The sequence below is a fragment of the Cervus elaphus genome, chromosome 1, assembly GCF_910594005.1.
Source record: "Cervus elaphus chromosome 1, mCerEla1.1, whole genome shotgun sequence".
In the NCBI taxonomy this organism is placed as follows: domain Eukaryota; kingdom Metazoa; phylum Chordata; class Mammalia; order Artiodactyla; family Cervidae; genus Cervus; species Cervus elaphus.
This window is the reverse complement of record NC_057815.1, coordinates 53774078-53796359: the sequence shown is the minus strand read 5'-3', so window position 1 is coordinate 53796359 and position 22282 is coordinate 53774078. Positions and strand designations below refer to the sequence as shown.

Below are 22282 nucleotides of genomic sequence, written 5' to 3'. Positions count from 1 at the left end.
CACATGAAAACCTTGGAGTGCAAAGAGACATTCTCTGTCTATTTGGGACATTCTCTGCCCCAACTCTTGGGTAAAGTGTTACTACAGGGCAAAATATACAGCACATAGGACCTTTTGGTAGGAAGAAGATTGGAAGCTGTAATGTAAGATGATCTACTTGACATTCATTGTTGCACTTTGTTTTTAAAGGAAGATGGCAACCTGTGCATGGCTCGTCCTGGGAGGAGCTGACTTCAGTCATCACGATGCCTAAGAATCGAGTAAGTCACAGCGGTCGGTCCTTTTCTGCCATTGAGTCGCTCTTGGGGGTCTGGCTTTGGAAAGAATAGGGATACTTGCACTCTTCTTTAAAGCCCCAGTGAATGTGACCTCCTCTGAAGAGACAAATAAGGCCTGTCTTTGCCTGCCATGTCCAAGGCTGCACAGCCCTCTCACACTGTTAGAGAAGGGATGGTGGCAGGTATTGAGACTGAGTTATGTTTGGGGACATGAAAAACCTGTGTGACTCAGTGGACTTCGGGTGGATGGAATCTGTCCCTCTTTCCCTATGTGATAGCAGCAGCTCACTGTCCTGACTCCACTCCCAGCTCTGATGCTGTTTCCACCTCCTGCTGGGCCAGGTCTGTGCCAAGAAAAGAATCTGGCCGGGCAGCTTCTGCAGGGAGTGACTTCAGAGCAGGGTAGACCATTTGTCCAAGAGTTGGAAATGTGATCACAGCATCTTCCTCTGCTTGGGTTCCAATCTAAGGAGAGCAAACCTATTCACAACTTTCTGTAGATTCAGCAGGTGCATGGAGGCTTAGTGTCCAGAAGGCTCGCTGTAGGTGAACATCAGTAGCGACTTGTTTGGTGTCGTTACCGTCATGAACTGCGTAAGAGCCTCCACACTGTTCTCCTGGCTCTGCTCTCTGTCCCCCTGCTCTGTCCTCTTCAAGGCTGCCTGTGACCTTCGTGGACATGTCTGCCCATCCCTCTCTCGATGGCCTTCGAGGCCACCTCTGGTCACTTTCCAGACTCATTATCTGCCTCTTCTCTCTGCCCTGGCTCCTGTCCCACCATTCCTGGAATAGATCTTCACATCTGGGACACACCTTCCCTCTGAGAAGCATCCCTCACTATCCCCAGCAAAGTTGGGGCTGCCTCCTCCTTTCCACTCTTGCAGTCGTTTGTTCAGACCTCAGGTGTGTCACCGGCTGAGTTGAGTTTTATCCACCTGCCCATCTTCCCTATCAGCTGTAGGAGCAAGGACCTGTCCTCCAACATTCCCGTCTGAGCTGGGCAGCAGCTGGGCAAGGGGGTGATACTGTTGACTCAAGCTCAGGCCCTGAGATTTCTTCAGGGCTTGATGGCTCTTGAAGCCCTATCTTCTGTTTCGGGGGCGGGGGATGGGGGGTGGGGCTTGTATCTTGGGAGGGGTTTATTTTACAGACGTGGAGATTGAGGACTGAGCCATCAGACTGTAGGCTGTTAAGGTCTAGGACCCACATCTCCTGTGAACTGGGCTAGTTTGGTTTTTGCAAGCAAAATTTATAATTAGAACCCAAGAGGTTATTTAGAGCAAACCCCTCATTACTTGATAGGGAAACTGAGGCCTGGTCTGAGGATATTTTCTCAAGATTACATAACCAACTGCTGTCCAGTGGAGAACTGGGAGGCAGGCGCTAGATTTCCAGTCTGGCTTTCTCTCCACGCTCCCTCCCTCCTCCTCTGCCTCCCTTTGTGTATAGCCATCGGAGAATGTTTGGGGACCATCCATCTGTATTTACAGGAGGGTAAGGAACTTACAGAATACCCAGAGTTAGAGGGAAGGTAGACATGAGTAAAACTGGCCCTGCCTCGAGGAGCTTCAGTGGAGTTGTGAGACCAGGGGCAGAGACAGGGGACTGAAGAACCCAGTGGAGAGAGGGTGGGGGGCGGGTGAGACTGGATCAGGGTGGAGGCCCTTGTGGAAGGGCAGCTGGCAGGCATGGCCTAGTGGGCACTGAGGACCCAAGGGAGTGGAGGGAGTGGATAGGTTAGGGTTAGGGTTATTGCAGGGGAGTCCACGTTGACATCCTAAGCAGCAGCATGAGGAGGGGACCAAGGGGAAAGCTGCTTTAAGTTTTTCTGGTTCTTAGTGTCTGGGCAGAGAGGGCCTGATTAGCCAGCCTGCTGTGACTTGAGAATCCCTCAGTGGACAGAGAATTCCATCATTGTCTGAGATGTATATGGGGAGGGAAGCGTGTGAATTTCTGGCTGGCTTACACCTTCTGTGCTCAAATGAATTTTTGGTTTGTTTCTGACTGACCAGACTTCCAGTTGGTCTTCACCCCCATCTCAGTTTTAGGGCTCTTCTGAAACATTCATTTGGTTCAGGCATGATACAGGGCCAGGTAGGTCCTGCCTTTTCCAGTTTAACCCTGCCCCTTCTTGCAACTTCCTGGGCATGCAGGCTGGGAGCCTGGGACTGACTGCAGGCTCCATCTTCACTGGCAGGTTGAAACATACACTTTGCCCAAATTACAGAGAATATGGTGTTTGCCAAATAGGTACCTTGGGTTATTTTCCAAAACATGACTAGGTTATAAAATTCCACAGGGAAAGGGAGCAGTGTTACATCATTATTGTTTACACTCTAGGTTTACATTATACTCCATTTCATCAGGACCACTTCATCTTTATAAAAAGGCAGGTGGATTTACTCCCATTTTGCAGATGAGGAATTTGACTCACACAAGCTGTGACGTGCCCTGCATTAATGTAGCTGCCTATGGGCTGAACTGGGCCATAGCCCAGGCCTCCTGTTTATAAATTCTCTCATCTTTCTACTCTACTAAGCTTCAACCATACGCAAATTTCTGAAGGACCAAGGACATAAGAGGAACTCAATAAATATTTGTTGAATGAGTGAACTTTGGTTATTTCCTTTTTTAGGGGGTAGGTCACTCTTAACCGTAAATGGATCCTCTTTGGCAGCAAAGGAAACGCTACCCTGTGAAGTATTTGAGTTTCTTACCATGATAAGAAACCAGTGAGTTCTCTTCTCACCCAGCCTCACCTCCAGGAACTGGGTCACACACGCTGAATAATTAATTCCTTGAGTCTTTCGCTCAGAGCTTCCTCCTCCTGATGCTGAGATGATCTGACCAGCACTGATCTGACCACCAGAGGTAGATCCTATTGTTTGTCATCATCAACCCTCAGAGGACCCATCTAATTGCTGATGGGGATTACTCTTGGCCTAATCAGGTCATACTTCCAGTGGTTTAATTTGATTTCCTCCTGCCCGTCTTCCCCATCAACCTCCCATAGATGGAAAGAGAGAGATCTCTGTGGGTTATCTTAGCTATTTAGGCCCACCTCTCCTTTCTCACTCTCCCTCTGGACTCCCCAGAATTTTCTGGTGAGGGCTGGAGAAAGAACAGCAGCCCATGTCAGGGTTGAGAAGGAACGCATGGGATAGGGGTAGGGGACAGTTATCAAAATATCTGCTGGGCCTGCTCTTTCCCTGAGTGACACTTGGGTCATGTTGCTTGGCATCTACAGAGGATCCAGCTGGCCTCATTAGAGCAACCTAATTAGATCTCGAGGTCAACAGAGCCGAGTGGAAAAAAAGAGCGGGCTGAGGCCCAGAGACCCACGACCTGGTGCTGGTTGTTCACAGCTTAGCCACATGGCCATGGGCCAGCCACAGAACTTCACCTGCCCTCAGATTTCTTATTAAGGAAGTGAGGGAGGCGCAGAGTGTTGTGGCACCTTAAAGGAGCCTTCTAGACTCCTGTGTCCCCAGTGGCCACTCTGCTTGTCCTCATGATCAGCACCGACTTCTCCTACAGGTTGCCACCTCCTCTGCTTGTTTCTGTAGGCATTTTTTTCCCTGGACTTTGAAGCGTTGCCACCTCTCCCCTGCCCCACCCTGAGATACGCCTGAGCACAGATAAGAACTGCCTGTTGTTGCCCTAGACTCCAGCCAAGCAACCTGGAAGAAATGTCTAACCTTTCAAAAGCGTGTTGGGGCCTAGGGCATACAGGTTGGCATAGTAGATGAGTGGGATTAATCCTCAGTGGAGCAAGTCAGGTCAGGTGATTAGGGCTTTTTGGGATACAAGAGATCTTGATGCCCCAAGGCATCTGTCCAGTTGTTTGACCAAAGGGTAGTAGATGTGTTCGTAAAAACATGGCTCCAAGCTTATCATCTTCTTCCCTGGCCAGGGTATGTGGTCAGAGGGGACCAGATACTCTGGAGTAGTAAAGGTGATGGTGTTGATGGAAGGCTGCTGAAGGGGAGCTAAGAGATGTCTCAGACGAACAAATAACACACAAAAAAGGCGAGGGTTGGGAGGGTGGATCTGTCTCTAAGGTTGATGATCTTCAGGCATGAAAGCTGTAAAGAACCTACAGGTCATCTGATCTATTTCTCTGATTTTATGAGTGAAGATACTGAAGCAGAGAGACATGACTTAACCAGACCCAGAAAGCAAGCTAAAGATGGATCCGAGATGCAAGCCTAGTCTCCTGATTCCCAGCCTTGGAATCATAAACCTGATAGAAAGTGGCTCTTTTCCCAGTGCCATGTTGCCTCCTCTCTGTGGGTTTAGCCACCACCCTTCCCACTCCCCTCCTTGACCCTGAGCTTGATTGTCTAAGGTGTCAGCAGGGCCCCACTGCTCCCACCTCCTTGTTTATTGAGGTCTAGTAAAACCTGGGTGTGACATCACAGCACAGCTGAGACTTCTCTCAAGCTGTTTGACTTGTACTTAGGGACTTAACACTGTTGGGTCATCAGTATTCTGTTTTATATGGGTCTTGGGGTGAAAGATTAATGCAAGACAGGAAACGAAGGATCTGATGGCCCAGCCTCAGCAATAGTGGATTCACGTGGGTTTACCATTCAGATAAAAATCAGCTTTGTTGCTAAGCACGCGTCGTTCTGAGACTCTAAAGCTGAGGACATGGATCAAGTGCAGCCCGCACCGTCCCTTGCTCTTGACAGAGTGCACTTTGGGTTAGAGGCTGTCTGCCCGGTCGCTGTGTTGCTGGCGTGTGAACCAGAACGGAAGTCATTCACTTTTTTCTAGAGGGCTTCATTTGTCTTAGCACTTCCTGCTGAGCTCAAGGAAATGTATCATGAACTCTTTCCAGTGAGCAGGTGCTGGCTTTACAGACTTTACCTTGTTTTTCCTCACCATGGTCCTCTGAGAGAAATAAGCATGGCTATTTGTTGTTTTGAGGAGAAAACAGGCAGATAACAGGCTAAGTAACTTGCCCACGTCCCAGAGGGGCCAGGGCTCAGATGCAGGGGGTCTGATCTTAAAGCCTTTTTTCACTCCACATTTCACACGGCCTCTCTGCGTGGAGGAAAGAGAGCTGGGCTGAGTGACTGGGCATTGGTGGAGGCATCAAGCAAGCATTCATGATGGGGCTTCTGAATCCTGAGTGTCAGGCTCTGGTCTTGGCTGTGAGGATGCAAAGGTGAGTAAGGCCTGGTCCCTTTATACCCAGAAGCTCATGGCCTGTCCTGGAGGCAGGACTGATGTGTATAGAGTCACAGTCATCACTCTAAGCTCTGTCATAACGAGTCACACACCAAGTGCCCTGAAAACTGAGGAGAGAGTGACTCAGGGAACATGGCACTAAGCGTGTGCTCTGGGACTGGGGCATTGAGGGGTGAGCAGGAGATCTCCAGGCAGAGAGTCTGCCGACTGAACTGTGTGGTGGTATGAAGGCTTGATTTGGTACCTGGAAGTGAGGAGGAGTCATGGGCATGTTTTCTTCTCAACTGACATAGAAGGAGTGGAACTTTCAGTTGGGAGATAAGCTGGGGGAGGAGGGGTTTAGAACTAGACCGTTAAGGGCTAATTGTGTGAGAGCTGTTGAAAGAAACATCAGTCAGAACCAGCAAAGATTCTCCAGATATGAATTCTCCAGGTATCTGAAGTACCCTTCCCTGCAGAAATGTGCATGGGGCTCGTGTTCAGACAGTTTATGCCCATTTTCTACATTTTGTGTCTCATTCACCAGTGGAGGTGTTTATTGATGGTGCTAAGACATCGGAGCCAGCCGGGCCGTGCTGACGGTTCATATTTAAAATGTCTCGGATTCCTCTTGCCAAATAAGCTGATAGCAGACACCCTTATGAATTCATGTGCAGACTTTCTCTCCAGGGACTGTTCTGCATTCCAGACCCAGCCACACAATCATTCTGTAGGAGCTGGGGGTGTGGGGTGAGAAGGCTACTTAAAGATCAACGAAAATATATAGCTGTTTTTAAGGACAGTATTTACCAGGCAAGAGTATCTAGGAAATGGATCATTTGCCATGAGAGTGAGCCAGATGCTTTTAAAAAATCCAACCCTTTCGAGTGGGATGGGTCGTGGGGAAGAGAGAGAGAGCCCGCCAGGAACTCTTATCTGTCTCCTCTCTGATGAGGTCCTTGCTGATGTCTGCCCCCAGCAAATCCATTCCGGAAGCAGATCTTTAAGCCTGATGTACCCTTCCGGGAGGAGAGGGGAGCAAAAACCCAGACAACAATCTGGGGTTCACAGCTTCCTGGTCTCAAATCACAATCCATCTTTTGTGACCTCCTGTGTTTCATTTCTTTATAAGAAAAGAGAAAATCCTTTCTGGGACGATGGCTGCTTTAGTGAATGTCTTTTTCAGAACATAAGCCCAAACACCAAGAGAAGAGTCCAGCATCTTCATTCAACCAACCCAAGTTTATTACGTCAAAATGGTGGGAGACTGTCTCCTGAACGTTGACAGAAAATTCACCAGCTCAGTCACACCTTCTGCTGTCCTTCCTGGGGCAGCTCTCTGGTGGAGTGTGAGTCAGAGAGGGGTATTTTGACTCACTGGGTGGAGAATGACCAAGTTGGCAGTCACTGGTCCTGGAGTGCATATCTGAGCTCACAGAAATGTGGCCTCTGAGTGTCACCTGGAGAACCGGGTGTCCCTCCCTCAGAGCCCTGTGGCCCCTCACAGAGGCCCGTGTCGCCCTCCACATCAGCCTCATGGCAGCTACCAACAGTGCAGCACAACTTATCAAGCTAATCGTCTCCTCAGAAGTGGGGTCAGCAGTTGAGTGTATTTTAGGGACTGGTTCCACCCTGTCTTATCAGAGAGGCCTTTCTGCATTTGCTGTCTGAAACCCTGAATGGTTTTAAAGAGCTTTTGTAAAAATAGTTCATAGGCGACTTCAATTCCTCTGCACAATAAGGACGTGGCCCAAACTTTCTCTCTCTCTTCTGCTCAGAGGTCTGAACCACCCCCTGGTAAGGGCCCCCTGGATGTGGGCACAGAGCCCCTTGGAGAAGAGGAGCAGGTCTGCTCAGGGCTATCTCAACCTGTCATTCTCTGACCTGCTCACTTCCCAGAGGCTGCATCTGAGGACTGTTAAGCTGTGTTCATTTAGCACGTTGCCTGGCACAAGGTAGTCAGTGTCTGTGGGATGAATACCAGCAAGAAAACCCTCCAGTTTTCCAGCAGAAGCAAAAAGAAGTGAGCAGCTCCCAGGCCGAGTTGTCCAAGTGCTCTCCACAGCCCAGCACACACTCCAGGAAAGATCCCTTTGGTCCTAGGTACAAAGGGATTTACGGATCTCCTATCTCCCGGGCTGGGTCTGGAGGGAGGGTCAGAAGAACTTTGATCCACATCCAGAAATTCCCCCACTCAAGACTGTGAGTCCTATTTTCAGGGATTCGGATAAGCACAACACACCAACAAAGAGCAGTAACAGCAGCAAGGCACGGGAATGTGGGCCCCCGCAGAAGCAGGGCAGAGCCCATCCTGCTGGCTTCCCCAGCTTGCCCAGCCCACTCCCCTCCCCCCAACCCAATTGCTCCCCTGGCTGAGCCTCCTCTGCTTGGATCCGTCTTCCAGGAGACTCCCGTTGGGCATCTGTGTGTTGTCAGTCTGCTTCTCTGCAGCACAGGGCTTTTCGCCTTTAAATCTCAGAGCCCAGCTTCCCAAGTATGTTGACAGGTGGGTAGCTTCTGAACAGCCCATTAGGCCTTTCTGACTCAGGCAGGGCTCACCTGCCCCGCCAGGTGCACACACCTGCTCGTAAAGGCTGACTGTAGTTCACAGGCCCTTGTGTGGAGACTGAGGTCGTGGGCGTGGCCAGCTGAGCTGCCAGCTGGGCGGACCCCTCAATGGAAGAAACAGGCAAGCACCCACCTTCCCCTGCCCCGGGCACACCTGCTCGGAGGCCACCCGACCGTCAAGATCTAAGGAGGTATTATTTACATTGCTAATAACGTTAATGACAATATAAACAACAAAGCATGTGTAATGGCAGATCAGGAAATTAATCCTGAAATTAAAGGTCTTTAACTCCAATGGAAATGTCGGAAGCCCTTTGAGTGAACTCTAAAGATGATGGGTACAGTGTGAGCTGTTCCATTCCTCCTGAAATAAATTTTTACTAGTAAATATTCATTCAACAAAATGTACTAATTACCTACTAGGAGCAGACACCACACTGACACCAAGACAATTCGTTAATGGATGAATTAGTCCAAAGGGACATAATACAAAAAGTTGAATTATTTGATTAAATATTGATTGAATACCAGTTGCATACTTAGAACTGAGCTGAGTACTCTGGGAAATAGAAAAGAAATAAAAGACGTTGGCCTTTTCCTATATAATGTAAAAACTGTAACATTACGTTTATACATTAATTGTCTAGACAAGATTAATGCACAAAGCTGTTGGGTTCAAGGTTGTAACTGTCTTTCTCTAGAAATTACTGAATGGTAGTTGCCCAGAAGCTAGGGAGGTGGAACTTGTTCTCCTGATGTCCAGAGTGCCTAGCAGGTTTCCCCTTGGACCTCAGACTAAATGGGAGTGTGCCCAGGAAGCTGTATTTTGGGGATGCTTCCTGATAAATCTTCTGGTATGCAACTAGTTTTGGTGACCTCTGGCATAGAGTCTGGAAATTAGAAGAATGCATGGGAAAGAAAGCTATGACAAACCTAGATAGTGTGTTAAAAAGCAAAGACATCACTTTGCTGACCAAGGTCCGTATAGTCAAAGCTATGTGGTCTTTCTAGTAGTCATGCACAGATGCAAAGATCTGGACAATAAAGAAAGCAGAGTGTCAAAGAATTGATGCTTTCAAACTGTGGTGTTGGAGAAGACTCTTGAGAGTCCCTTGGAAAGCAAGGAGATGAAACCAATCAATCTTAAAGGTAATCAACCCCAAATGCTCTTTGGAAAGATTGAAGCTGAAGCTCCAGTACTTTGGCCATGTGATGAGCTGACTCATTGGAAAAGACTCTGATGATGGGAAAGATAGAAGGCAGAAAGAGAAGAGGATGAGATGATTGGATGGCATCACCAATGCAATGGTCATGAACTTGGGCAAACTGTGGGAGATGGTGAGGGACAGGGAAGTCTGGCGTGCTGCAGTCGCAAAGAGCCAGACACAACTTGGCAACTGAACAACTTGGGAAAGAAAAGTCAGTATGGGATGGGGAAGCTTTTGTTCCTGAAAGCTTCAGCTCATCCCTCAAGATCCAGCTGTGGCACCACTTCTTCTGTGGGCCTCTCTCCAGGCCACACGTGGGTCATTCAATCTCCCATCTCTGTGTCCACACATCTTGCTACCCATCTCTGTGTAACTCTTACCTATAATCATTATAAGAATTGATTCCCTGAATGGACTGTGATGACAGCATTCTGTTAGTACTATGAGGCCAGACTTTGCTTCAGATGATGGGTAAGATTTGAGCAGGGGTAGGAGGAAGAAGGCTGAGACTGGACGTGAAGCATCAAATATCCCAGTCTGTCTGATGCAGCCACAGAGGAGCCCTAATACCTTTGGGAACTGAGCCTAATGGGAAATGGGGACCGCATGGAGTAGGCTGATGAGACCATCAGGGGAGTTGGGAATTACGCAAGGGGGTGTAGGAAGTCCTGAGAGCTTTATGAACAGAGCAGGGTGGTGCTGGTCAGATGGGAAGGGGAAGATGGGGAGTGGAGGCTAGTTAGGAGGTTTCCATGATAATTCTGGTGGTGGTTAGAGAGAAAGGGTGGTCACAGTTCATGTCACTATGTAACCTAAATGTTGTGGCTGCTCTTGATTGGATTTTCCCAACAAGCAGTGGTTACTAAGCGGTTACTATTGCCAGAAGCACAGGCGCCTGGCCCTAGATGTGTAATCTCTGGCATCAGACAGTTCACAGTCCATTGAGGCAGGCAGACCCAAAAGCAGTTCACACAATAGTCTGTTTGCAATGATCACTGGAACCTCCATGGAGTACAGCGTGGGAAAACAAGGTGTGGGGAAGCCAAGGGAAGACTTCAAAGAACAGTGCAGCCAAGGATACTGCCTAGCCTGGCGTCACTGAGTTTCATCCTCATGTAATGCAGTGGGATCAGGACTGTTATTATCTCCATTTTATGGATGAGGAAACTGAGGTTCAAAGAAGTTAGGTGACTCATCCAGGCTCACACACCTAGTAAGTGGTGGGTCAGGTTTGTAATAAGTCTGCCTGACTCCAGAATCTACCTTGGGACCCCTCCGACATTCTGCTGCCTTTAATGTTTCAGTCCTAAAGCCGACTGGGTTTTTACCAAGTGAACAGAGTCTGGATAAACTGTCTGGATGGAGCGACCAGCATAAGCAAAGGTGCAGGGAGGGTAGCCTGAAAGATGTCAGTTTGTCAGGGAGCTGCAGATGGCTTAGCAAGTCTGGTCTCAGAGGGGATGGGGACATGGTGAGGAGACAGGCTGGAGAGCAGGCAAGGGGCAAATCATGAAGGGGGCTTTTGTCTTGCTCTGCTAAGATGTTTGGTTCTCACCCTGAAGACAGTTAAGGAGTTGATGAAGGATTTGAAATAGGAACAGGACCTGACCAAGTGTGTGTTTCTGGTGGAAGGATCCCTCTGGCAGCAGCTCAAGAGAGAGACTGGTGGGTTGGAGGGAGCAAGCAGGAAAGGTGCTTATGAGGAGTTTCTGAGAGTTCAGGTGACTGGCTGGCTCCTCAAGATAAGGGAAAGGGAACAGAGAAAGTGACTCCAGGGGTTTGGTGTGAGAGTCTGAGTGCAGATGATGCCATTCACTGAGGATGGGGATGCAGGGAGGTGAGGGCAGAAGGAAAACCGACCACATGTGAGGTCTCTGTAAGATAGTCAGGGGGAGTGTGTAACTGGTAGTTGAATACAGCCTTGGAAAGCAACTCAAGGTTCACAGTGGGTCATCAGGATGTAAAGTGTGGTGGATCTGTGGGAGTGTTGAGAATGAGAGGGGTGCTGAGGTTTAGAACCTTGGGAGATTTCAGGAACATTCAGAGAAAGGAATGTGTCTGCAGTAGACTGAAGATGGGAGAGACCATGAGCAAGATGAAGTCCGGTAAGTGACAACTGGATTTAGTGACAGAGTTGATGTTGACCTTGGGCATGATGCCTGGAGTGGGCTATGTGTATGAGTGGGAATGAGATTCTGGAAGATTAAAGGGTGAGTGAGGTGAGGAAGTGGATATTGCCAGGCTAGACTCTACAGAAGGAACCTAGGCTGCGAAGGGAAGGGGGAGGGTACCATTTTGTTTTGTCCAATATGAGCAAGTATAGATCAAATTCTCATTGAATTTGTGCACATTTTTGAGACTGAATTCACACTGATAAATTCACACCTCAGAAAAATAACAAAAAAACTTTTGTCAGGCAATGAATTCTTTTTTCTCTATTTGGTTTGAAAAATGGCACAATTCTTCAAAATGAGGGGCCTTTGGAAGATAGACCCCATGAGACATGGCTGGATTTTGAGTTTCTGGGGCCGGGACTGCTCTGCGGTCGTCCTGGGCTCCTGGGTACAGCATGTGTAGAGCGAGCAGGCGTTGTTGAGAAATCCTTTTCAAGTTCACTTTTCCATGACTTCTGTGCCGCCTCCCCAGTATTCTTCTCTATCCTCTAGACTAATTACTAGGGTTGCAGTTCCCGAGGCCTGAACTCAGCTGTCCAGACACACAGGCTCACCTGGGAAGTGACTTTAAGGGTGTGCTAGGCAAAGACTTGGTGGAAAATATCCTTTAACTGTCCCACCTCAGCTTAAGGTAGCTTAAGGGGAGATGATCATCCTTACTGTCTATGTGAACGTGCCCCAGTTTCTGCTGTGGTTTGGCTTGGGCTACCTTTGGGTGGTGGGAGTCATCCCTGGGCAGTGGGCTGGAGTGAAGCTAGATAAGCACACCCAAGCCCGCCCTGTAAGAGGCACCTTCATCCGGTTCTCACAGATGTTTGTGACTTGCTCAAGGGAGTGCTAGAGAAGACTCAGAAGTCCACATTCTTTCGACTGCACCACATGGGTTTCTAGGCACTCAGGACCTGAGGGCTCAGGGTTGTTGAAAACAAGGAAATGACTAGCCTATCCATCCTAATCTCGTGTCTTATTACAGGGAAGGATGTGGATTTTCACCACAGGGTATAAATATGTGGGGAGAGGTGCTTAAGTGAGGGGCTGTCAGTCATATTTCTGGGACAGGTCAAGCAACTTTTCCAGGGTATAGAGAGCCTAATGAAAGGGAAGGTAGAAAATGCCAGAAATAGTTGTTTGGAAGTCAGCCTACAACAGTGTTGGTGACAAGAGGGAGGTTAATGCCCATGTGATCAGCCTTCTTACTAGGAGGGGGTGCTTTCTGACCCAGGCTAAATTTGACATACCCACTGTGCTATGGTTTACCTACTGGATTAGTTGGTACTTCCTGCCTAAAAGATACAGCCTTGATTCTCAGTGTCTTCACAGGCTTCAGGTTTATTTCTCACATGTGTGAGGTCCAAATGTTCTTGGTTATAGAGGGTTTTTCTCCCAGTGGGCATCAGTGGGCCTAGCTCCTCCTTCTTGTGGCCTTACCATCTTACACATGTGATTTCCAAGGCTGCTGCGCTCGGACAGACATGGAAAGAGCCTGGAGGATCGCCATGAGAGGTTCTCATGGGTGGGTCCTAGAAGTTGTGTGTATCTCTTCTGCTCACATTCCATCACCTTGAACTGGTCATGTGGGCTCACACAGCTTCAAGGAAGGGCCCAGGAGCAAGGAGAAATATGTCTGGTGATCAGCTGGCCTATCTTTGCCACACCCACCCAGGATAGAAAGTTACCCCTCGGCTGACATTTTATTGTTGTATTCATCACTGTTATCCAAAACTGCATCGAGATCTCATTACGAGAGATCCTAGCATTTGGAGTTTGGTGAAAGAAGGGGCGTATCATGAACCAAAGGGTCTAGACCAGAGACCGTGTCCCTGATGTGGTGTGTGAGGCAGAACTGGATCCCTCCATCCATTTTGTGTGGGAGCAGTATGGGATGATGGTCATGGATGTGGGCTCTGAACTCGGACTATAGGACTTTAAGGCATAGCTTTTGTTCTTCTGGCTGTGTGACTTTGCCAAGTTGCAAACTTTTCTAATTCTTTGAAAAGTGGGGATAATAAACGGTGTCTCATGATGCCTTGGCTTCTTACAATGATTAACTTCTTTAATACATAGAAAGCTTTACCGTATTGCCTAAAACTTTATAGATGATCATTAAATGTCAACAATTATTATGTTCCCAAAGATTGAACATCTGTTCATTCATTTTGCACATACTGTATAGAAAGGATCTTGTGCTGGGAACTGGGAGTAGGGAAGTGAAAAATTAAGTTCAGCACAGAAAGACTTACTGTGACTGAGCCAAGTACAGGTGCTGTGGAAGGGATCCATTCCATTTAGGGAAGGGGTCAGGGTTAGGGAGGTGGGGAATGTCTAAAGGAAAAGAGCCTTGAAGGAAGATTAGGAGTTAGTGGGGTAGGGATTGGTTCACATCCATGTGCTTTGCTTAAGAACAGTAAGGGTGGTATATGATATGTCAGACGTACTGTTTTTTTCAAATTGGCAAGCTTCTTTGCCTTGCAGCAAGATTCTACTAACATGACAAGGATTCGTACCCAGTGTCCCTGAAATTGATGTTAGTCAATGAAAAATGTGTAAAGCTCTGATTTGGAGAGACAGAAGTGTCATCTAGTTACATATCCATTGTCTCCCCTCATTTGAGCCCGATGGCATGTCCACCAGATCTGAACTGATCTAGATGGGCCCTCAGGGAGTCTTTAGGGAATCTGTGTGCTGCAGGGAAGAATGCTCCCTGCTTTCACGGAACGAAGTCTGCTGACTGTTCTGTCCTGGTCCTGTTAGAACACAGGAGTGTTCTCCCCAGGCAAGGGATGGTAGGCTCTGGGAGCAAAGACCAGGGAGCCCCTACCCAGCCTTCTCTGTGCTGTTGATGCAGATTTTACAGGTATTGAGTGGGGAATGGGTGACGGTGGTGGTGTCCTGGGGAAGGCAGAATAAGAGATAAAAATTTGGAATTTGGCAGGGCTGAACTTCCAAAGGCTTCCTGGAGTCAAATGAGGTTTGGAAGGAAGACTGAAAGATGCCTACATGACTTACAAAAAAACCCAACAACAACAAGAAACTGCCACTGAGCCAAATAAAAAACAATAGGATTCTTTCACTGTTTATTTTATTACATTTTAACTCAAAAATATTTTTTAAAAAATAGGTTCGTTGTTAATTAGGCCACAGATTCTATACTCTGGCCCTGGGCAGCTCCTACTGGAAGGTGGTGATAGCGGTTTGTTTGTTTTTTAAAGGATTTTATTTTTTTATTGTGGGAGAATATACATGACAAAATTTACTATTTTGGCCATTTTTAAATGTTAGAATTCAGTGGCTTTACATGGTTGTACAACAATCACCACCATCTACCTCTAGAACTTTTTCATCATCTCAAATTGAAGCTCTGTCCCCATTAAACAATAATGCCTGTTTCCCTCTTTCCCCAGCCCCTGGTAACCACCCTTCTACTTTCTGTGTCTATGAATTTGCTTATCTCAGGTACCTCCCACCTCTGGGAGTTTTGAGAAAGGCTAGACTCCTGAAAACTGGCATTTGCACTTGACAGTCCTCGCGGGCAGCCAGTGTGTGATGAAGGCGACTCAGAGAATATGCAGAACAGGCTGCTGAGTTTTTGTTGGTGAAATGGACTCGCTGTATGTGCTGAGATGGGTGTTGTTTTGTCAGCTCCTGGACTGTAACCTAGGGCTTCTCAGGGGGCACTAATGGTAAAGAACCCACCTGCTAATGCAGGAGACCTAAGAGACGCCAGTTCGATCCCTGGGTCGAGAAGTTCTCCTGGAGAAGGAAATGGCAACCCACTCCAGTATTCTTGCCTGGAGAATCCCATGGATAAAGGAGCCTGGTGGACTACAGTCCATAGGGTCGCAAAGAGTCGGACATGACTGAGTGAGCACGCGGACTGTAAGCAGGGAAGCAGGTGTCTGTCTTGTGGAGTTTGGCTGGTCAGGAGTCTGTGGACACAACTGAGATTGTGTCAGAGGTACTGTTTTCCCCTTATCCCAGCATGGCTCTTTGGAAAGGGGCCTGCCTCACTGGACTTGAAGGTCTGTGATCCAGAGAGCAGAAGTGAGAGAGGAATGCAGCCTTGGGGACCTTGTCCCTCACCTGTTGGAATATAAGCCCCTTCATTAAATTAGCAGTGTCAGGACTTCTTACAGGAAGGCCCTTTCTTTTCTGGAGAAAAACAGCACTGCTAGTAAGACTGGAGTCAGATTGGCCAGAGGAAGGGAAGATACATGAGACCAAGACAGTCTAGCCAGGGAGAGAAGACTCCAGGACTTGGGATGCGTATATAGGAGGGAGTTACAAAAGCTGTATGTGCTTCCAGTGGAGAATCTGGGAAATACAGAAAAGTATAGAGCTACAAATAAATCAACTGAAATACCATCACACACACACACACCCCCCATGGCCACACACACACACACACACACACACACACACACACACACACACACACACACACACACACACACACACACACACACACACACACCCCCCCATGGCCAGGGATCATGTTTGGCTTGATTCCTTTCTCCTCTGGATATTACTATAAGGAGTTGGAATTGTTGAGCACCTTAATCTGTATCCTGCTCTTTTCACCATGATTTAGGGCATAAGCATTTTCCCCAAGGATTAAATGTCTTCATAAATATTATTTTTAAAAGACTGCCTAATACGTTATTGCTTGGTTGCACCATAACTTAAGAAGCCACACCCCGTGTGACATTTGCAGGCTCTCGGAACCTGAAAGAACTTCAGAAACTACAGAACTCACCCTGTTTAATTTACACAGCGACTTCAGAAAAGGCAGGTTGTATTATTAACATTTCCATCATCATGGCTCATGTCATCTGGTGACTAAGAGCGTGGATTTGGAAGTGAGGTAGAACTGAGCTCCTTTACGGCATGCCCATTCAGCACTTGGCATATGAAGGGGGTTGCTTGCCCCTCTGAATCTGCCTTCTCTTTTGTCAAACAGGGATGGTTAAATGAGATCACAGATGTGAAAGATCTGGGCCAGGGCCTGGCACCCGGTGAGCAGCTGAGCAGTGCAGTTGTTGCTGCTCTGATGAGGCTCAGTCTCCTCATTCCCAGGCCCAAGTTTTGCCTGCCTCACACGTATACACAATACACACGTATACACAATACACACGTATACACAATACACATACATGCGTATATAAACATTTATGCACATACTTATATATATGCATACATTAACATGAACACATGCATATACATACAGTAACCACACATGGCAAACTTGCCTTGCAGGAAAGTGAGATGATCAAGTTCTGGAATCACCCCCTACCCTCAAAGTCCTTGCTTCTTATAGAGTAGATACAGAGAGACAGCAAGCGAATCACCATACCCCTCTAGGCTTCCTGGCACTTTGACTGGTCAGCATATAGCTCTCTGACTCATGGGGGTGGGGGTGGAGGGTTGACCTAGGTCATCCTGGGATCTGTTAGTGTGAGTGATTCCATGAGGAAATGGACTGAGGTGAGGAAGAGGGAATGTGTGAGGTCATTTCAAGCCAGAGCAGTGGAGTCAACTCACTATTGAAAGACAGTGAGGAGAGTGCTGAGGATGGAAGGGCAAGACCACAAGGCCTTGGACTCTCAGAGGAGGAGCAGCACAGAAGGCCAGGGCCTGCAGTGGGCCTGGAGTCTCTCTGCTGAGCTCCCCACCTGGGCCAGTGTAGACAGAGGGCAGTGCCCAGGCCCTGCTGCAGGCTAGGCACTTGGGTGGGCTTTCACAGCACCTCTCTTGGATGTGTTTTCATTAGCCTTTCCAGTTGGGGCTCTAGAGGGCGTGTGTAAGAAGACTGCACGTGTGGGTTCAACCTGCATAGAAAGGGCTTTGACTTCCTGTGGGTGATCTCAAGGGCTAAAACCAACAGCGGGGAGAAGCCGTTGGAGAGACAGCATCAATCTTGCTGGAGAGGGACCAAGAGGAATCATCTCACTGAGGCTCTCTTCCTGTCAGTGGAGACAAGGGTGGGGCAGGCTGCCCCAGGAAGCGGTGCGTGCTTGATCTGGGGAGGTGATGGAGGGAAGGCTGGGGACCCCTGGCTGGAAGGAAATTACAAGGGGGCCCTTTCAGCCCCTTCCCAACCTTGGGAGTTGCCCCAGGGTTAGGTTCAAGTTGGTGTCACATGCCCTGTTAGATAGAAAGCCAGACCTCCCGGGGCCAGGTGAGAAGATGACGTCTGCAGACATCACCTGTAAAGCAGGTGTTCTGCCTGTGCTGGGCTCTGTAGAGATGTAGTGTGTGAGGATTTCCCACTATTTTGGCCCTGGCTGCCTCCTGCCTCATCTCAGATGTCAGATCCAAGTAGCCATGCCTGAGGGTCTTCTGTGTGTGAGGTGTAGAGCTGAGGACTTTAAGTCTTTGCAGCAGCTCTGCGAGTGTATGGGGTGAAAACCTCCCCATCTTTCACTGCTGAGGAAACTGGACCCTGCCCCCATGGCCCCTTGGGGTGGTTAACCTAAGAGTTTGAATAGGGGTTTGGCAGTGGAAATGACAAGAAGGTTTGGTTTTTAGATTGCATTTGCCTTGAAATGTGTCTGTAAGCCTTGAGGGTGGGGTTGAGGGCTGCCATTTCCTCATTCTGGTTTGAGAGAAGGTTTTGCTCACTGTCTCTTCCAGCTTTCCTTCAGTTTTTCTAGAATTCCCTCTTTTATTTATTTATTTGGCTGGGCCATGTCTTAGTTACAGCATGTGAGTTCTTTAGTTGTGATATGCGAACTCTTAGTTACAGCATGTGGAATCTAGTTCCCTGACGAGGGATCGAACTTGGGCCACCTGTATTGGAAGTGTGGAGTCTTAGCCACTGGACCACCAGTGAGGTCCCATCTTTTATACACTGCCTGGTCACACTCTTTGATGCCACTTCACAGGTGATGAGGCCAAAGAACAACAGAGGTGTGGGAGTATACACATGAGTATACTCGTAACTCTTGGGCCAGGAGCTCGTCCCTTATTTTGAGGACTACTCAGGGCTTCTACATAAACCTTGAACTTGTCTCCCAGATGTTAGGGGCTCGAGAGCCCATTACCAGTGCTGGCAATCTGAAACTCTGAGCTTTAATTTGTAACAGCCAGAGGCAGGGAGAAGCAATGGCTTTGTGACTCATGAAGTCACATAGGCAGAACCACAAATAAGGGACTCGTTGGCAAAGACCAAATTGCTTCAAGGCTATTCTTAGAAACTAAAGCATCATGTCTTGTTTCTTCCCAGAAAAATGCAGAAACCTTTCATATTTCTGAGTAGTTCATTTATTTATATTTCATACCAAACTCCAAAAAAGCAACAACTGGGTAGTGATTGACAAGAAAGGCTAACAAGGGCTATTACCCAGGATCCTCTGACTTAACTAATCCTGACCTTCTTCTCTGGCGGAAAGAGAAGGGTATCCAGCAAAATACCACACTCCAGTTTCTGGAAACTCAGACTCAAACTTATGGGAGTCCTTCTAAGTCAGCCTTTCTAGTTCATTCACAAAACTACCTTGTACCATGGATGTTTTCAATTCATCATTCAAACTTCTTCATGTGGGGTTCCCCACATTTCATATGGGAACTTAAAATCTAGAAGGGGAGTTAGTTGTCCAAGGTTACACAGCTAGGAAGTGGATTTGAAACCAGATCTTCTGTGCCATTTCCTTCTCCAATGCAGGAAAGTGAAAAGTGAAAGTGAAGTCGCTCAGTCGTGTCCGACTCTTAGTGACCCCATGGACTGCAGCCTACCAGGCTCCTCCCTCCATGGGATTTTCCAGGCAAGAGTACTGGAGTGGGGTGCCATTGCCTTCTCCGGAAGCTAGTACTAGTGGTCATCAATTATATTCTCTTCGTTTTGGTATGATGGTGTTTGAGCCATTTGATGAATGGCTCACACCACAAGTGGTGGTCATCACGGAGTCACAGGTGCTAAATACATCACACATGATTGAATTTATTCCTTACCACTCTATGACTTGAGTATCGGAATCCCCACTGAGCAGATGAGAAAGCAGGCTGAAAAACGAGATAACCTTCCAAGGGTCCTGTGGCTAGTGAGTGCCTGAGACCAGACCCACACCTGGGTTTGCCAAACTCCATATATATCCAGATGCTCTTCTGTGAGGAGGCCTACTCCTAGGGGGTGTCAGTCATTCCTAAGATCTCTGACTTAAACTAGAAAATGATTTTAAAGGCTGAAACTAGACTCTCTAGATGCAGGGTGGCAGGGCCGAGGCTGGCACGGGCTATGCGGGGGCACAGCCCCAGGCAGGGCTTATCTCCTCCTGTCCAGTCATCTCCCTCCACCTCCTCGTATCTCCCTCCAGATAGGAGCTAGTTCCTGCAGCTCTCACGCCCACCCACGGCCCTCAACATCACTCTGGCTCTTTCCCTTGGAGCTGTAAAATTAAGTTGTTCACTTTTCTTTCGGAGGAGGAGAGGAGGCAGCTGGCGTTAGGAAGAGGCAGGTTCTTCCAGTTTATAAATTATTCTCTGAGTTGGGTCTAGCTTGATAACTCAGAACAGTTCACCATTTTAGACAGGGAGGAGAGGGAGAGTGACTTGGAGAATTGATTTTCAAAGTTGTTTTTTCAAACTGGGGCATTCCCCAGATTCAGATCAGCTGCAGGTGATGGCTTCACCATACATCTTCACATCTACCCAGTGCCTCCTTGGGCCAGGTTCTGCCTTCACTCCCATATCTCACCCTCCACAGCAGCTCTGCAGGCTCTCATACAAAAGGAACAGCTGGGGCTCAGAGTTTATGTGGTTTGTGTGAGGCCAGGTGGGCAGCGAGGGGCCAAGCTGAGCTTTGGATATGGCTTTAAGAGCCCCAAAGCCTGTGGTTTTCCTCTCCACCACCTGCCCATCCCATACAACAGGATTCCGGTGGAATTCAAGTAGCTTTGCAGCTGTCATTTAGCTACTCCAGCCCTTCTTCAATCCCTGGCATAGAAGTGATTCCAAAGATAGATAAAGACTGAGGATGTTAATATGCTCAGAAAAGCAGATAAGTCTTGTTCTCTGTTTATACTCTCTGGGTGGTGAGTCCTGCTCAGGGGAAAAGCTGAGACGCAGGAGGAGGCAAAGTTTATGTGAGTGATACCCTGCAGACACTAAAGGTTCTGACTGATCCACGTGGGAGAGAATCCATGTCTTTTCAGTCCCGGGTAGAGCACAGAGCCAGCTTTTGAACTTGGTTGAGTTTGTTGAGTTGAGGGGACCAGAGGACAGAGGGCTGACTGCAGAATTGAGTTTGGCTGGGTCTGAAGCAGGGAATGTACTATTTTCCCTTCTGCTGAGTCTTGTGCCAGGCCTGTTGGAAGCTCTTGGAGAAAGAGGGACGGGAGGGAGGTGTCCTATGCTGTAGCCCGAGCCATTTCACCCATCAGATTCTGGGTGTCTGGAGAGCTTGTCTGCCCCCAGCGAGCAGCCCCTCACAGATGGCGCCCAGCCAGGCTCTGCGTAACATACATGTGTGTGCTTTCCTTCCCCCTGCCCTGCCAGTTTCTTTCCTTGTTGCGCCTGGGCAATCCTCAGCTGCCTCCTTCTCCAGTCCACCCCTGCCATCTCATTTTCCCAAAGACTTATCTCACCCCGCTGCTCTGTCTGTACCCCACGGCCCACTGGAGAAGCCCCAGTCCCCTCTACAGTCTGCCCCCCGACACCTTGTCACGAGTCCTGAATTCCCAATGCCTTGAACTTGCTGTCATTCTGCAGCCATGCTGGCTCTTTCCAGATCCGTGCCTCTGTATGGTCCATTCCCAAGTCGTCTAGCGAAATCCACCTCATTCCTGAAATCGCAGCGTTTTGGCATTTCCCTGTTGTGGCTCCTCTGGGCTTCTCCAGGCTCTGCTGAGCATCTCCTTCTCTGGGCTTCTGTGTGCTGTGTTCGGTTTTCCAAGCGCTGGCCTGTTGTCTTGTAATCAACTATTTACGGGTCTGCCTTCCTTGCTAGGCCCTGTCTCTGTATCCTCCTCTAGCATCTAGGGTGATGTGTGGCCCTTGCTAAGGCACCAGTAGTTATTGCTTAATGAATGAGTAAAGGATTAAGGAAGAAGATAAACACCATCCTCTGCTTTTAGTTTTATAAGGCCAGCCCGCAATCCAAGCGCACCCACAGTGGCGTTTCTGTCTGGAGAGTGGGAAGCTACCCAGCCCGAGGGCTTTGTCTCTGTTTGCTGACCTCCTCCTGCCAGGCCTCTGTCTGGGGGAGCTTGGTAAGCTCTGTCCTCTGTTTACAGACTCCCTCAAGCCCTCCTGACAGCAGGGCCAGCCCCAGCTCCTCCATGCTCGTTTTCTTGCACCAGCTTCAGATTCTGGAAAAATAGCTAGTGCTTTGGAAAATCAGTCTAATTTATTTTTGTTCCTTTGAAACTTAAATGACTTTCCTAAGAAAATGCCTGAGGTTAGAGTGGTGCAGAGAAGAAAGGATGATGGCCAAAACCCTGGCAAGCTATTTTTTTGATGTGAATGAGCCTCCATCACATTTTTCTTTCCTTTAGCACTTGTTCCAAATAGCTCCCAGCTTGGGCTTACAAAGCACAGACTCATTTTGTGCATCAGGAGGAGACCCGCATGTCTCTCTGTCTTTCTGTATGTCTCATTGAAGTGGATGCTGTCCTTCCAGCAGACTTGAGAAGTTGCCATTTGTTGTCTGTATAAAGAGAAGATCCGCCCTCTGATAACTAATGAAGGAAGATGTAAAAGTGTGATGTCTAAAGACAGGTGGGATGGTGGTCATGAAATCTAGAGAGCTTTATTTTTTGGGAACTGTGCATTTGTGTCATGTGGTTAGGTTACATTAATATTAGTCAATAAGTTTGTGGTACCAAGAATTATAGGTTTTCAGCAGTGTGAAATCTGGGTTTCTGGGTTTGTTTGTTTTCCTTTTGCT

General features: G+C 48.1%; 1 protein-coding gene across 7 annotated transcripts in view; it reads left to right on the top strand.

Moving 5' to 3' along the window:
- The window catches only part of MICAL2 (microtubule associated monooxygenase, calponin and LIM domain containing 2), a 233885-nt gene that overhangs the window by 28132 nt on the left and 183471 nt on the right, over nucleotides 1-22282 (top strand). For all 7 annotated transcript variants that reach the window (XR_006341165.1, XM_043902882.1, XM_043902873.1 and 4 more), the window contains exon 2: nucleotides 190-260. The gene's annotated coding sequence lies outside the window, so the exon portion shown is untranslated. The remainder of the gene's footprint in view (nucleotides 1-189; nucleotides 261-22282) is intronic.